This window comes from Chaetodon auriga, chromosome 18 (genome assembly GCF_051107435.1).
Source record: "Chaetodon auriga isolate fChaAug3 chromosome 18, fChaAug3.hap1, whole genome shotgun sequence".
Classification (NCBI taxonomy): domain Eukaryota; kingdom Metazoa; phylum Chordata; class Actinopteri; order Chaetodontiformes; family Chaetodontidae; genus Chaetodon; species Chaetodon auriga.
The window spans coordinates 11109575-11121983 of NC_135091.1; the positions used below are offsets into that span (position 1 = coordinate 11109575).

At 43.3% G+C, this 12409-nt stretch overlaps 1 protein-coding gene across 13 annotated transcripts in view; it reads right to left on the minus strand.

The window, feature by feature from the left end:
• The window catches only part of epb41l2 (erythrocyte membrane protein band 4.1 like 2), a 48187-nt gene extending 39363 nt beyond the window's left edge, over nt 1-8824 (minus strand). For 4 of the 13 annotated variants that reach the window (XM_076756462.1, XM_076756461.1, XM_076756465.1 and 1 more), the window contains exons 1-2: nt 8667-8818; nt 7482-7814 (exon numbers count right to left, since the gene is read on the minus strand). The gene's annotated coding sequence lies outside the window, so the exon portion shown is untranslated. Of the gene's footprint in view, nt 1-7481; nt 7815-8666 lie in introns of all 13 variants that reach the window. The other 9 variants (XM_076756470.1, XM_076756469.1, XR_013078516.1 and 6 more) reach the window with 8 other exon arrangements.
• Between the last annotated feature and the right edge of the window lie 3585 nt (nt 8825-12409).

A 12409-nucleotide genomic window follows, 5' to 3' on the forward strand; every position in this document is an offset into this window, starting at 1 on the left:
TCCTATGTCATTACTTTTCTTACCGTATCATTACTGTCAGCTCATAACTGCTATTGTCAGCTGCAAAACTATATGGCAGTAAAACCGTTGAGTTTTCCTCTTCAAAAAACACCAACACACTCTATTCAGCTCAATGCTACTATAACTCAGTAATAATACTGCAGGCTCGGCCTCATTCGACTGTAATAGCATGTCCTTTACCACCAAACACTGATTTAATGCTAATGTATGGATGCAGTGTTTTACTGTTACACGGTATCACCATTACTTAGCATTATTGGTACTTTGCTGATGCTTTAAATGCAAAGTAGAGAACAATCAATGTGGCAAATGTTGAAAGAAGAAAAAGGCTGTTGATGTTACTATTACTAAAATTAAATCACATTTCATGAACCCTATGTTCCAGCACTACAAGTCTGCCTTTCTGTGTGTGAGTGAGAATAATGGGTCAGCTCATAACTACTATTGTTAGCCGCTAAACTCCCCTATTCAGCGATTAAAGCAGTCAGGCGCGAGAGGCCTGTCTGTGTGAATGTGCGAGTGACTGTGTGTGTGTGTGTGTGTGTGTGTGTGTGTGTGTGTGTGTGAGGGACAAAGAGCGAAAGTATGGGTGGGTCACACGAGTGCACATGAGAGGTGATACAGTTTACTGCATGTGTGAGAGAGGGAGTGAAAAGAGAGGAAGAAAGTAGGCGTTGGCTTGAGGAGGGGGGGGAGAAAGAGCGAGTGAGTGAAAGAAAAAGAAAAATGGCGAAACTTGAGGTGAAAAGACGCACAGCTCGATGGAGGCGCTCCCCCCAGTAGCAGTGGGTGTGGTGTTGCTATGGCGACGTACATCCCATAGAGGGTGGTAACAACAGGTGCTCTGGCAAAACAAATGACTTCATGGGCATCAAGGCTCATTATCACAGCTGCCTGATGTGGCGAGTGGATGCACATGCAGGGACTCATATCTCTGCCTCTGCACAGAGCTGACTGCAGAGATGTGTTTCACGGGGTTTTCTGCAGGGGTTTGTAGAATTTTTAGGTCATATCAGCCATCGCGAGTCTAAAAATGCTACGTGCATCCCTGAATATAAAGCACAATGTAAGCACAGAGACAATGTAAAGCACTTAAACACACATCAACTCACAGCTGCCTGCCATTAATGCTCTAACTACTAACCTTAACCCCTAACTCTAAAATTAGATGTTCCCCTTGTGAACACCAGAAGATGTCCTCATTTTCAGAACCTCATCCTGTTTTCTCCATTACTGTGAGGACACTGTTGCCACTAAAGTCTGGACGTGCACGTCATCATGTGAAATATGTTGTAGCCGCCGTCTCTGAATGACATGATCAGACAGATTATTTAGGCGCCTGGTATCAGTTAATCCCAGACCACTGACCTCTGACCCATAACCAGGAAACAGGAAGTGTGGTGAAGGGGGCAACTTCAAACCCTTCTCCTGTTTCACTCTGTTTATCTCCCATCCCTCCATCTTTAGCCTATCTTCAGTGCTCATTTTTAGCCACACATGCGTCTCAGTATGCGTGTGTCTCTTATCAGGGACCATAAAAACAGGAAATGAGCGGAGTGCAACACATCCGTACAGTCGTGTTTTTGTGTCTGTCTCTGAACATTTGTGTTCTCTGATTGATTGAGGAACAGTCACACATCTTTCTGAGTGTTTCCCAAGTCCCACCTCCTCCCCATGGAGCTTCTGTTCAGCTAACTGCTGTTACTTCACAGGCGTCCTCATATCTAAAATGTGTTGCAGGGATTTTTCCCCCGGACCTCCCTTTGTCTCAGGTGGACCTCTCAAACTTCAGAGCTTCTCAAAGGCCACTAATGACAACAAGTTAGCTGGTCTGGACTCCCAAACACTCCTCTCCTCTCCCTTCCTGTTCCTCCCCTCATCCCTTCCTCTTCAGCACTCTGCCCTGATATCCCACCTCCTCTGCGCTCCCCCTCCTCCTCTCTTCTCAAGCCCTTCCCCGACTCTTTTCTGACAGCCCCAGTGAGTGAATGGTCAACACATGATGAATGAAGTGAATGAATGAACGATTAAATTAATGAAATGACGAATGAGCGAATCCATCAATCCATCAGTGAAAGAATGAATGACCTAATAAAATTAAGAAAATCTTTTGTTTTAGCAGATGACAGCAGATTTAAAGGCACAATCCACCACAAAAATGTGGTAGTTAGGTCACATTAGGCGGGGAATTCAATTCAAGTTACTGGTTTCTGAGCATGAACGGATGTTTGGAAACACAGGTGGCCTTTTATCCTTTTATCTAAAAATCTAACTGGAGTTATACACAAATAACCTGTAGTTATCTGGTTAAATCAATGTCTGATCACACTTTTAAAAAAGCCATATTATTACCTCTTCAGTGCTGTTTTGTTTCCTGCAATTAGGTGGAAAAAATACGTGCATGTGTCAGTCGTAGCATCGACTATTGGCCAAAATGAGCAGGAAAATATCAGCATATTGGCAAAAATCCACTATCATGCATCCCTAATTGGTTCATTATCCCATTTTTGGCATTCAACACTCTCTTGTGCTCTTGGTCAAATATCTTGAATGTCTTTCCTTAATCTTGGATGATTAAGGAGACTTGGCTGACGAGCTGGCTCAGAAAAATGAACTGCGCTGATCACACGGAAAGAAGAATCTCATCTTCTCCAATTTGCTTGATATTCTGAACTTGTGTGGATGATGTGTCACCACGCTATCGCCGATGTTTAGATCAGGTATCAGCACCGAAAGCACAACATGACCCACTTTTCTGCCGATATAAACCTCGGTGCCAGCACTTTGTCGTGCTGCTCCCTAAGATGTGGCCTTTAAAAAGACGAAGGCTCTGGCCCGCCGTGCCATGCTCCGTTCAGCCTCTCTCTGTGAGAATGTGACCCTATGCTGATTAATCTGTTTTTAACTATGTTTGGCCCCCCGCCAAAGCCACGGGCCCACACTCTCTCTCTGTTTTTTATTCTGTTGCTTCTTTCAGAGCCGGACACTTGCTGGGGAAGGCGGTTTGCCCTCTTTTTCTCCCTCTCTGGTGTAAAAATGTCCCCCTTCAACACAAGGATTTTCTATTCTCCTCTAATAGACCCTCTTATTTAACAAAACAACATGACTCTGCTAATCTACGACTATTCTATTAAACTCCATTACGCTTTTTGGCTCAATGCAATTAAGATAACAGCGTATTTTAAGCCTTTATCTTACACTTATACATTTACATTTTTTGGCAGTTAGCTAACTCTCTTCCCTCTGCCTCCCTTTTTGTCCCCTCTGTTGGACACATCCTTTACATCTCTATCTCTTTCACTCTCCCACCTCACCCCCCTCCTTCCCTCACTGTCTCTGTAGCGGTAATAAGCTGAACATTGCATTACAGTTTCCATTCATCCATGCCTCTCTGATCTTCTCTGCGTGAATGCAAGTCCCGCGGTGCCCGCCGGCCGAGCGGCTCTGAAAGCTAGAGGCTAATACTCTGCCGGTCACGGCCGACTGCTACACTGTAGAATATGTCCACCTTGGTAATTGTTGTGACTGTCCCTGTGTTGCTGCGATCGTGGAAATGCAAGATTGTGATTTGGATTTACAGTCTTAAACCACTTTGATAGACTAGAGGAGGACGATGCAATGTGCTAATCCACGATACATGTAATCAACTGGAACTCTTTGCATTTTGATTTTTTAAGTGACACCTTGCGGGAGGATGAAGTTTTCTCTGTATGTGCTTCTTTTCTGGTCATTCGGTTCCACGTGGGACAGTGGGGGCCACGTCCGTGTGTGCCTGAGCTGAAGTGACGTGTTGTGCTCCTGCTGAACCGACAGGGTCAGGATGAAAACACACACACACAGGGATGTTCCCATAGCCTTTCCGAATGGTTAAGCAATATCGCTCACACTCTCTGTCGCTCTCACTCAGCCTCTCTTCCTCTCTGCTCGTTTCTGTGCTCCTTCCTTTCTGCTTTTGTCACTCCATCTCTGGTTTCCCATTTTCCTATTTTTGTCTCCACGTCTCTCCATCTTGCCTTTGTGCATCTCACAAGGTGAGAGAGAGAGAAATTGGGTACAGTGGGTGAATCTGAAGGTGCATATGTAGTGTTTTCCTTCAACTAATGCAGCAGTGACACATTAGAAACCCTTAAGAAGTCCTAAAATATGACTATATATCAGCCATCTTAAGACAAAGTAGACAAATCAGTCTCTTTATCTCAGTGCAAGACCTTTAATTTCAACTGCTACAGCTCTGACCCCTGCATGCTGCAACACATTGAAAACCAAACCACTGAAAATACATTCAAAAACATCATTTCATAAAATACACATGATCCCAGAATGACTGTGAACGTACCCTTTTTTTGCCTGACAACAGCCATGCTGAGAGGAAAAAAGAAATCCTGCACTATTCTAGTTAGTTCCAGCTACCTTTAATGAGCAGATTCTCCCACCAGAACAACCAATTAAGGCTTCTCTCATTAGTGGGTTTGACAGTGCCGCCACTGTTCTACACATCCTGAGAGTCTGAGAATGAACATGGCCCCCAGTGATTATAGATAAACTATACACACAGAGAGAGGGGCCTGACAGGAAAAGCACACCAGAGCGACAGACATGCTCACTGCTGGATTTCCCTTCCAGCTTACCAAAGCAAGAATCCTTCCTGCTTGCACTAAGTTATGTTAAGTAGTAAATGTTTTAGCTTGTTCAGTATCCAGCGTGGCTGCACATTGTGAAAACTTGAAGCTGCTCATGCACTGCTGCACTAAACAACACCTGTAATGCAATACAATCCCACACAATAGCACAGCAGAAAATAATACCTTTGTGAAGCATGTGACGTTCAAAAGATGCTGAGAGTATAGAGAGAAAGGTGTTATTTTTCAGGTCCTTAGCTCTGTGCTGATTGGATTATTTGTCTCCACTCTCAAACGAATGGGAACACATTTGTAATGCCAACATAGAATCTAAGAAAGTCTGATTGTTTGATATTTCCCGAAATCAGCACGCCAAGCATCACAACAATGAAATTTTAAAAGCAGACATCTCCATAAAAATGACTGGGCAAGAAGCTCTAAAACTCATTCTCTCCTTAATGTCGCTGGCGGGCGGCGTGGCTGGATGGATGGCGACACTGTTATGTAATTTGTTCAGTTCCACAGGGTTTCCACTCCTCTGTTAGAGAGCTTTAGGGTTGTGCAGAAAGATTACAGCCTTGTGCTCCATTTTCAAACAGAGATGGGCCAGCACGGACCACAAAGACCACGATAGAGAGAATTAAGCGTGGCATCACCTGCAGTGTAGTTTATGCCCATCACAGGAGAATAAACTGTGATGCAAAGTCAAACAGGGTCTGGGCCATTCATGGAAAACAATCCAATGAAATTGCTTTAAAACATGATGAGACATACTGCAGCCTGCACAGTCCTTCTGTCCATGACATTGTCTGTCCCTGCCCTGATGCCCTCCATTTCTATCTAACCTACCTTCATTTCCCCCTGAGGAGACACGACGAGAAGGCTTTGAGCACCAAAGAGGAGTTGTGAGGCCACACGCACACGCTCGCACAGCGTAGGCAGACTAATATTAGAGCTGTGCTATTAACAATCACCCTTAAATCTAACTCTAACCACTTGCCTGTGATGGTAAGTCATGAGAAAGTTGCAGCACACGTCAAACAATGAATTGCAAAAGGCATACATCAGATATATTGATAAAGTCAGGTATGTTTGTTCAGAAAGAGACTAATAGAGATAACTTGAGAGGTAGCCACTCACATTACGTCTGACTGTGGCACCAGGCAGACATTGACTGAACTGATGAAAACTGAATTAGGCTGATCTAATAGATATGATTGCCAATGGCAGCTGACTTTTTACAAGTCAGCACAATCTAACCTCAGTCCGGTCTGCCTGTCCGCCTATCTGTGTGTGAACCAGCTGAACCCTGCCATCTGTCAACGAAGCATGACACTAAGGCTGCGTGTGGAAACGCACATGTAAAGGACTGAATGTACGCAGGCACATTTACAGAAAGCATAGGGAAAATCTTAACTTTTGAGAGTTTAAAGTCCACTTTTAGGCTATTAAAATCAACCCAACGTGATCAAATTAAACAACAGTCCAACTGATCTAGGGCTGCAACTTACGACCATTTCCAATGTCAATTAATGTGATGATTATTTTCTCACATTTAAGAGGCTGGAAGCAGAGAATTTTGACTTTTCCTTAACAAATTACTCATTACTCATTCATCGGTTATCAAATCAGCTGGCCTGATTAATCGTTGCAGCTCTAAACTGATCACTTGAGGCACTTGTAAAATATTAGCTGATCAGAACACGAAAATGGAAAGACTGGCTTCATTTTCTCTGTTTCTTATCTTTATAAATTGAAGAGCATCTCTTGTTGATGTTGGTCAGACTAGAAGCTGTTTTAACACATCAGTTTGGGCTCTGGTAAGCTGATATGGGCGAGGTGCTGACAACTTATATTTAAATTATCAAGAACACACACAGCAGACTAATACCTAATAAATGATGCCTTTCCACACACACTGTTATTCCTTCATTGGGATGTTAGATGCTCTGCTAACACCTCGGCTGCCTCAGTCCCATCTTTAATTTCATCACCATATCAGAGCCATTCTTTCATTACGGTCAAACATCCCTGTAAATCACTTCCCAGCATGAAACCAGATGATTTAAAAGCAGTGAAGCAACGTGTTGCGGTGCTGCTGCCCGTGGAGGAGGCGCTGCCTGTACATCATGGAGCGGACACAACTTCACAAACGGCTTCAAATGAGATGCTGCTCTCCACAGCTTCACGCTTTCTCACAACCGTCTACTCCCTGTTACCTCGGCGGTCGGAAGCAGCTCCACGAACCGCCCCACAAAACCTGAGACGGATGTTTGATCAGTCTGAGTCTTTGAGACGTAACGACGACGTTAGCATGATTAGAGGAGCCAACGGCCGACGTTAAATCACCGTGAACGTCGCTGCAGCCTTCACCTACACCAGGAAATACAACCACCAGCAACCGAGCGGGGACCAGTCATTTAGCCAGAAAATGACTTTTAAACGTGTCAGCGACATTGTTTTCGGCTACGCTAAAGGTTTCCACGAAAGCTTTGATGCTAACCACATCAAACACAGCCAAGCGGGACACAGAGAAACATGAAAGTAGTTTGAGTGATGATAACAGGGATAATGTGGAGGGAGATAGGCGCCATGAAGCGCCGCCGAAGGTATGATTTCAAGCCCGGATAACGGATTTGAGAGGGAAGAGGGCGGTTTGCAAACCGTTTCAAAAAGCTTTGTCTAATGACGGTGGTCGTTGGTGCAGGTTGAGTACCTACAGCTTAATTCACCTAAACAAAATCAACAATAGAAAACGCTAAATACCCGAAAAGCATTGGACCAACCGCAGTCGATAATGTTATATCACGTGATTTAAAAGGTGGTAAAATCAAATGTTACCTGTTGTAATTTCCAACGACGCGTGTGGGGAACTTTTCCAAACGTGGCCTCTCACTTCTGTTCTCCTCCAAAAAATAACGTACGTCCCTCAGCCTCCAAAAATCTCCACTACAGTCCACACATCGAAAATCTGGCCGGGGCTCAAGTCAGACGTGTCCATCATCCCCAAGACCCGCCCCATACAGTGAAAAACATCTCTTGGCCGTCTCCCATTGGCTCAGAGGGGATACTGTATCAGATCTTGAGATGTGATTGGTCGTCCGCGCTGTCCATTCGCATTTGAGGGCCGTTCGATGCGGATGTGGCAGTGCTAGTGTAGCGAGGCAGCTCCCTCTAGAGGACGAATAGGATCACTGCAGTATGTTGATGAGGCACATAACTGTTTTATTTTTTTGTTTTGTTTTTAGTCTTTTAATGGGACACACTGATGTTTTTTAAAAAGTGGATACATTATGCTTTTTTAAAATCAGTGTCTTTAAAGTGGATGAGTTTTGGTCAGAATTAATCCAGTATTTGGGCTGATAAGGTTGCTTGGACCTCATTGTTTCTAAAATTCTGGCTATGGCCTCCTGTCAAGACATTTATTTTCTCGTGCAAAGCTGCTTTGTCTGCATTGGTGATTCGCACCTACAGTCTTAACTTTCACAGACAGTTAAATTCCAACCTGACACAAACTGAGCCTTTGAGAAACACTGCAGTGCAGTAATATGAATATAACTGATTATTGAATTATGTTGATTACTTCTTCACTCGTTCTTACTGACACACACACAAACAAAGGGAACACTCCTGTCATTGTCTAACATAAGGCATGGTTACTGCCACTGCACACACCCACACACACCTCTTACATATATACACACACCCACACCCAGATTAGAGAAGCTGAAGTAATTGGCTTATAGTGTAAGGCAGTGTGAAGATTTGACATCTCCGAAAGAGGTGGAGTAAACAACCACATATGAACAACATTAATGTACAGTAGAATAATACAAACAACCTAAAGAGGAAGTTCAGTGAGTGAAGTATTATAAATACTAGCGAATTAAAAGATTTTGTGACAAACAGCAGCAAGAGAAAAGGGGCAGTTTGGTTGTAAGACAGTCAGTTATCACATTATGCAACTTGATTAGGGTCCCAGTTCAGTATCCAGGAGGCAGGTAGGGTGTTTGCTAGTGGACTCACCATAAGTGGAGCAGCATGGACCCAGCAGAGAAACCCAGCAGTCCAGCAGAGCGTGCACACACAAAAAGAACAGAGAGCAGAGGAGAAGACGATTAGACAGTGCACATCACACCGACATGTTTATTTTATGAGCTGCACCTGCTACAGTCTCAGACCTCAGATTTAGCTGAAAATCAAGGTAATGAGGGATTATAGTATCACTTCATGTACTTACATTACACAGAAAACGCTGATTTTACTGGCTGTTTGGTTCATTCCAGCTGCACGATCCATACAGTATGACGGGAATGAGTGAGGCAAAGAGTGACACATGAGACACCCGGAGCAGTCAAGAGGAAAAGACAGCACACAGCAGATCTCCCCTCTGGCGTGACAGCAAATAGTCTGGTTTCTAGCAAACAGTCGTTTTATTGACATAATATCCGCATGTCAGGGCAGTGAGAGGAAATGCACTAACAGGAAACATTTAATCACACAAATAATAAATGGATAGTTGAATTAAAGTCCCCTCCCTCTGTCCCTGAAGTCTTCGACCCTTTTTGACTCACCAGCCCTTAAATTGAATTGCAACCTGCTGAGGACCGTTATCGCTCTCAGATTGGATCATAATGAAGCTGCACAAACTCAGCTCTCAAAACCAAGCAAAAAAGAGTAATAAAACTGAGGAAACGTTACGTAAGATAAGCAAAGTTATCTGCCAACTGAACAGGAACGTTTACATACTATGATTTTTAAAACAAGTAAAAATATCTAGTCTGAAAAAACCTGCAGTTGTCTCAAAAATAATGCAACCAGGCTAAAAATAACTACATTTGCCTGGATACCAAGAAATTCTGACCTCATCAAGTCAATTTTGTACTCGTCAGCATCGATCAAACAGCTTTATTATTCTAGAAATTCAAGTTTCAATCATTATGTTACTCAGAACCACCAATAAAATTTCAGTAAGAAGTTCTAATATCTTATTAAGATTATTAAGGACAAAAAAGCCTGAAACACATGAAAAGCTCTTACATAAAATCTGCTTGGTAAGAAGAAAATCCTCGTTTGACAAAAAACAAGCATGTATTGCCTCGATTTAAGATGTTTTCTCATTTAGATCATGTTTTTTGCTGTGTAAAAATACAGAATGCCTGGAGGGTAATTTCACTTCATTAATAGTAAAAATGTGAGAGGTAGAACAACAGAGGAACACTGTAAAATCTGCTGAATGACAAACAACAGAACTCTTATTTTCTACCTGTAGTGCTTTGTTCAGATGCAGTCTATGAGTCAGTAAATGCATCACGAAAGTTTCTGACGGTTTCTTGGTTCAGTTCATTATATCATCCATTCCTGAGATGTAACATTTACAGCTGTGATAAGATCACAATGAAGACACTTAACTACAGTTAGCTTCCTCCGTGTTTTTCTACATCTCTACTGACACAAAAAGCCAAGAAAGTCAGAAAGCTGTACCTGCTTGTCAAAGGTCCCATGTTGCAGAAATGGTTCCCACACTGAGATTAAGACAGTTGTCAGTCTTGACTCTAAACCTAATCAGCCTGACCTGATGGAGGGTATCTCTCTGCCCTTGCTCTCACTCTTCTCTGCTACGTCTCTCCACTTCCTCGTCTCGCGTCCTAATCTACAGTAACCTCCCAGTGGACACAGCAGTTGTCTCGTTGCCTTTCTTTGCCTGGCCTCACAGTGCCGAGCTGACCGTCCACGCTTGCAGTGTCCTCACTGTATACCAACACATTGTGCTAGTGTCCACAAGCTAAAAAGACCTGGCAGAAACACAGTGTCCTGCAGGCAGAGAGCTACAGTAGGCTAGCTGCTAGCAGTTTCCCATGCAGGCATGAGATCAAGCCGGTACAGATTCTCTGGAGGATTAGTGGCGAGCCCTTCTGAGGAGAATTACCCTGACACAGCCATCTGGACAGCATAACATTGCCCACTAGACCGAGCATAGTCCAGCCAACTCTGTGCCCTAATCTGAAGAAGCTATCGCCCACTCATCCTTCCGCTCCGGATTTAAGAGACAGCCAATTCATTCAACTCTGTACCCTGGTTTAAGAAAGCAGTAAACTGGCTCAGTCACCCGAACATTAAAAGCTGTACTCTATCCATTCAGCTGCTGCAGAGCGAATGAAAGCACGCTTTAATTAAGTGGCTTAAAGCTGCATTTCATGTGTGATTTGCTGTTCTTGTTCTGTGTTTTGCTGATTGGAGCAAAAAAGGTATTTGATTTGAAGCACCTTATATTCATGATTGAAATATAAATAGTGATTCATTATCAGTCTAATATTCAAGTGTTGTATAGCTACTGTGAAATACAGTTAGCATACAAAAATGTTAATGTTTCTGTTTTTATTTTCTTCCTCTTTTAGTCTGTGCAGTGTGCTCTCAGGGTGTCAGCTACAGTTCCAGGGGTGTAGCAGAAAACTCTCGACCCTGTACTTACTCATTCTCTACAGGGACCCTCCCTGCCTCCATGACTGTTCAAGAATGTGCTCCATAAGAAGTCAGCTGACTTCATTAAAGTGCAATTAGACAACTGTACTGTACAAAAACGCTACCACATCTTCACCGGCCATTATCCACTTTACTTGAGTGAAGCCTATTTTTACATTCGTATTAAACAAACTGATGTCTGGTAAATCATGTGCATGGAAGAATGTGGATTAAGCTCCTAAAAAGGATTCTCAGTCATTTTCAGTCACCACTGGAGGAAACACAGATCTTATTAATCATCAGAAATACGCTGAAACTCTCAGCACATACCTCAGTGTCCATAATGCAAACCACCATGTGTGCTCAGTAATGCAGGAGATGCTCATTGCTCATTTTCTGACATTTTACTGCCATAAACACAAACCCAACTGCTGTTTAGTACAATCCTATGGACGAAGCTGGTGTCTGTGCTACTGGCTGAACATATTTCACAAATTTCACCCTCAGCATGCACGGATAGGAAAACACAAGCACAAATGTACACATCCAACCTGAAGACATGCACATGCTTTTAACCCAAACATGTTAACAGAATGTACACACACATACACACATACACACAACAAACTGTACGTTACCTGACAGCCAGTCGATAGTGACTGGGACGAGCTGCTTGACTGGATTGTTTTGTCATGTGACTCCCCTTCTCACGCTCTCTCTCTCTAGCTTAACCTGAACTGTACAAATACCACAATACTGAACAAATACTTCACACCTGTTTGTTTTATGTCATGTCAGCCACCAGCTCCCTCTCTCTCTCTTCCTCTTACACCTCTCTCTCTCTGTGTGTGTGTGTGTGTGTGTGTGTGTGTGTGTGTGTGTGTGTGTGTGGTAACTCTAAACTCCGGGATCAAATGTCGGCTAAGGAGAAGAGGAAGAGAGAGAAAGACGATTAAAGAGAAACATCAGAATGGACCAACAGATACAATGACTGGCTGATATTCAGAGAGATAAAGAAAGATGCAGAGGACAGGGAAGAGATGAGTGGTCGAGAGAGAGAGAGAGAGAGAGAGAGAGAGAGAGGGAGAGAGAGAGAGAGAGAGAGATATGGGAGGCATCTCTACCTTATCAGGGGCAGTAAAGGATAATTAAAATGTTACTCAATCATCATACGCCTGTGCAACAGGAGTATTCATTTCATTGAAGGTTTCTGCTGTGTGTGTGTGTGTGTGTGTGTGTGTGTGTGTGTGTGTGTGTGTGTGTGTGTGTCTTTGTGTGTGCTTGGATGGATGGAGCTAAGTCACAGG